At 36.1% G+C, this 4,968-nt stretch overlaps 1 protein-coding gene across 3 annotated transcripts in view; it reads left to right on the top strand.

Annotated features, from left to right (window-relative positions):
* Positions 1–4,968, top strand: part of LOC106874430 (uncharacterized) — a 1,214,035-nt gene that overhangs the window by 1,010,595 nt on the left and 198,472 nt on the right. The window lies entirely within an intron of this gene.

Below are 4,968 nucleotides of genomic sequence, written 5' to 3'. Positions count from 1 at the left end.
AAATCATTTTTTCATTTAATCCCCATTTTAATTTTCGTAAAAGTTTCCAAGTACCAATGAGGCTTTTTGGCACATCTTCAATTTTCCCCATTCATGAGAGGTGCCCAGCCATCATTCATCTGAGAGTCCATCTACAGAATGTCCTCAAATTTTTATACAGCATATTTTGCCTTTTTTCCTTCAAGTATATAAGCAACAATTTCATTCCCGAGCAACGCCGGGTGCCTCTGCTAGTATATAAATATGGATGGCAAATCAAATTAATACACTTGTCAATGTTATCTAGTGGTTGTCTTTTGAGATGTGACATTGATCATTATTTGTTACTGAAAGACCACTGGTTCACACATACAAAGATTCACATACTTCCTTTGTACAGGCACACATATACTCACACAGAGTTGAAATGCTGTTTGATTTTTCTTTTCAGCATTAAATGTTCACCATCTCACTTCCATTGCACACACACACACACACATACCTCCCTTTTACATACACACACACACATATCCACATAGATTTGAAACGCTCCCACTACCAGTTTGCCATCACCCCTTCCTTACTCATTCATATGTTGTAACGGAGAAAAACACAAGAGTATTTTTATAGTAGATGGTTGCATAACGAAATACCACATACCTACAATTCATTACAGAGACTTCGATTTTATAGCTGACGAGGTACAAGTTCAACAGTCATAGGAGAGACATATAATTAAATGAATCTCCTCATCTGACTATTACTTGTTCCTATTCTACAGGATGCAAAGGAGATAAAAGACAAAAATCTACAAAGTGTTTTGAACTCAAAATATAAAGAGACATGTAAATACTCCAATGTATTAAGTGATCTGAAGTCCAACTGATTCAACAACTTATGATCAACATGGTCACTTGCTTTGTGGTCACTTGCTTTGTGGTCACTAGCTTTGTGGTCACTTGCTTTGTTCTATCCTTTGCATATTCAATGATCAGCTTTCACCACTTGCAGTCCATTTCATTCTCAGTCCTCCTCTTTCTCACCACAGCTCCCATCACAGCAATCAGCTTTCACCACCTTCTGTCCTTTGGATTCGCTAACATTTTTTTCTGAAAATGAGATGGGATGGTCATAATTGAAATGCTTTGACTTGGGGGTTAAAAACAAAAAATAACAGCAACTCACTGGCCTACAATGAATTTACATATATTTACATTAAGAATAGTTATTTTTAATAACTATATGGATAGGTGCAGGCCTGTACATAGTTTTATTCCAGGCTTAGTCCCACTGTGTGGCATCTACAATAGTCCTGGGTCAGCCAAAGGCTTGTGGGTGAATTTGGTTGACAGAAATTGAAAGAAGCCCATTTTGTGTATGTGCAGGTATGTACATACACACATTACGTGTGGGTGTGTCATCATCACCATCATCATCGTCATCGCCATCCTCATCCTCATCATCATTATCATTCAACATCCATTTTCCATGCTTGCATGGGTTGAACAGTTTGACCAGAGCTGGTATGGCCAGAGGCCACACCAGGCTCCATTATCTGTTCTAACATGGTTTCTATGGCTGGATGCCAACCACTCCACTAAGTGCACTGGGGACATTTTATGTGGTACCAGCACCAGTGCTACCAATGTGACACCAGCAAAAGTGCATTTTATGCGGTACCAGCACCAGCATCAATTTTGCTGCGGTTGATGGATCTTGAAAACAGCAATGCACCAGATATCTCAGTCCTTTGTCATTTCCTTCATAAAAGTCAGTGTCTTGAGATCATCCTTTAGTGTTTCAACCCATGTCTTCTTGGGTCTCCCGCTTCTACAAATTCCATCCACTTTAAGTGATCAGCCCTTCTCTATACAACTGTCCACATCCATATACATCATATAACCAAACCAGCACAGTCTTCTCTTTTGCACAATCCATCTAATTCCTTTTATACCCAACTTTTCTCTTAATACACTAGCACTCTGTTGCATACATATACTGGCATTGCACATCCGGCAGAGCATATTAGCTTCCTTCCTCACTCCTCTCTATGTGTGTGTGTGTTTGTTGGTACCCCCTCATCTTGACATGATACGATAGTTGTCAGTGTTACTATCATACAAATACTGTCATTCATTTTTAATCTTCCACAGTAACATATCTGATTATGGAGAAATGTTTATTACCTTACTTGGAAACAGGGAGGGTTGGCAACAGTACTAATGATAATGAATACCAAATGTTATTGAAAATGTTCAGTTTCAAATCCACACTGCATAGGCTACCAGAGAACTGAGTATAAGGTCAAATTGTTAATGTTTCTATCAAGGTTTAATCTCACAGGGGTAACCAAACTCAATAACTCACTAATTTGAGTTAATCACTCAGCAGTTTACCAATACCATTCGGTTATTACTCAAAGCTGTGAGCCATTTCATTAGGCAAGAGAGAGCAAGAGAGATTATCAAATACTGAAATATACAGGGAAGCATTTAGTCCAGTCTGCTCCCAATTCTGAGATTGACTGTTGATGTTTAATGTAAATATGAATAATTGAGGTGATTATCAACAGGCTGTTGTTGGCTAGTTGATTGGCTACAGATGTTTAGTTGATGACTGCTGATAGAGTGATTGACTTGATAGTTAGTGTGGTCAACTGTTGGTGATTAATGTGATCATCCTGATAATTAGTGTGATTGACTGTTGATGGTTAAAGTGACTGACAGTTAATGATTAGAATGATTGATAGTTAATTAGAATGATTGACAGTTGATGATTAGATTGATGAACAGATGAGGATTAGTAAGATTGACAGTTGATGACTTACATAAATATTCACTGATGTTCTTATATAGATGAATAAAAGATAAAATATCTGTAACATCATTTACAAGATCTGAATGCTGTGTCTCCTGCAAATTGTATAGGTATGCTAACCACAACACCAAAAGGATGTCACAACCCTTGGCTGGCTAAATTAACACAAATTAAGTTGCTACAATGACATACTAATGACAAGTCAATAGCAAATATCAGTTCACATAGTATTCAAGGTATAATATTGTATATAAAATATTATCAATGAATAAGTTGGAAACATGTTCCTTGACATTGCATGATGGTTTTAGATGAGCATCATGTTTCAAATCTTTGATGAAAAACATGCCATACTATGGGGAAATATTATCTTGCTTGGTTATAGGTGAGGATTGGTGACAGGAGGAATATCCAGCCATATAAAATCTGCTTCAACAAATTCTGGCTGATGCATGCCAGTATGAAAAGGGAACATTATGATGATGATGATGATGAACTTGCCATCTTTAGTAATTTCTATAAAAATATAATATAAGGAACACTAATTGGTCCATGCAACTATCTAAAAAGATGGAATAGAATTTGAAAAGTGGGTTATAAGCAACTGTGCAAAATTAGATTCTGTTTGATTAAAATAATCTATTTTTCCCATTCCTTCTTTCTTTTAGTGTTTTCTTTTCTTTTTTGTTTTTGCTTGGCAAAACCAGGGAAAGGGGCATTTTAAAATGTTATCCTGGGAAAGGGGGTACTTAACTACAGAGGGTTGAAACCCACCACCATAGGCAAATAGTTAGGTTGTAGTAGGTAGGTTAGGGAGTCTATCAATGAGCCAAAGGTGGATATGTAAGCCCAGGATGTGTGTGTGTGTGTGTGCGCGCAAGTAATCAATACTGTCTGTTGAGTATTAACACAATAAGCAATGAATTATTTCATATGACATGCTTTTGATTTAAATTTTAATAATTAATCTAACAATATCTCTGAGATATTTTATCACCTGTATTCTTTGAGATATTAAATCCACAAGACAATAGATATTTCATTATCTCATGTTTTAGCCTGATATTATTGGTTAAGTTTTAATTGACAAATTAATTCAAACAAGGAATATTTTGATAAATTACAAAATTACAGCATGGAATATTAATAGATTTTATGCATGGAAACATAACTAGTGTTGTTTCGAAAGAATTTTTAATGCTAAAAATATAAGCTGAAGAATGGGCTTTGGATTAGCATCCAATAAATCATCAATGGAAGCATGGTTGGAATATTAACAAAGCTAGAATAGATGAAACATCTTGTTTTCTCAATTTTAGCCGTTTTTGTTTAACCCCAGGTCAGCCCTGATCAAAGGCTTCCCAGCTGTTACCATTCTGTTTATTAGTTTTATTTTTTGTTGTTTTCAACCAGTGTGTGATTAATACTACCTTGTTTAAAGTGTTTGTCGTTTTCCTTAAGGAGGGTATGTAGTGATTTAGGGTGAGTTTGGCTGCTATTTCTTGCAAGTCTAGCAATGGGTACATGTGTGATAACACGCTATAGTCTTTTCTGCTCTAGGTACAAGACCCGAAATTTTGGGGGAGGGGGTCAGTCAATTAGATCAACCCCAGTATACAACCGGTACTTAATTTATCGACCCTGAAAGGATGAAAAGCAAAGTTGACCTTGGCGGAATTTGAACTCAGATTGTAAAGACAGATGAAATACTCAGTGTGCTAAAGTTTCTGCCAGCTTGCTGTCTTGAATAACATGTTATATTAATTCACAATCTTACACTTTCTCGCTCTGTATATATATATATATATATATGTATGTATGTGTGTATGCATATACTATGTATAATATATACATGGATGTTAAATGATGATGATAATGACGGTCTAATCAGACACAATTGTCATTATACTTTCCAGCTGGATTCCCAAATTTGACTGAGATTATGAATATTGTCAAACCATATTGTTCTTGGTCTATCCTTTGGTTCTCCTATCAGTTGGCTTAAGATTCTGTCCTGCAATGACGGTTACTTCTGATTGTTCCTTAGGCAAGAAGTGCCTAGAGACTCTATTCTCACATCCCTTCCAGGAATAGAGGGTGGATGGATATATAATAGAGGGAATAGAGGGTGAATGGATGGATATATAAACGTTTATATATATATATATATAT

The sequence above is a fragment of the Octopus bimaculoides genome, chromosome 2 (genome assembly GCF_001194135.2).
Source record: "Octopus bimaculoides isolate UCB-OBI-ISO-001 chromosome 2, ASM119413v2, whole genome shotgun sequence".
Classification (NCBI taxonomy): Eukaryota; Metazoa; Mollusca; class Cephalopoda; order Octopoda; family Octopodidae; genus Octopus; species Octopus bimaculoides.
Note: the sequence above shows the minus strand (reverse complement) of the source record. Positions and strands in the feature narration are given on the sequence as shown.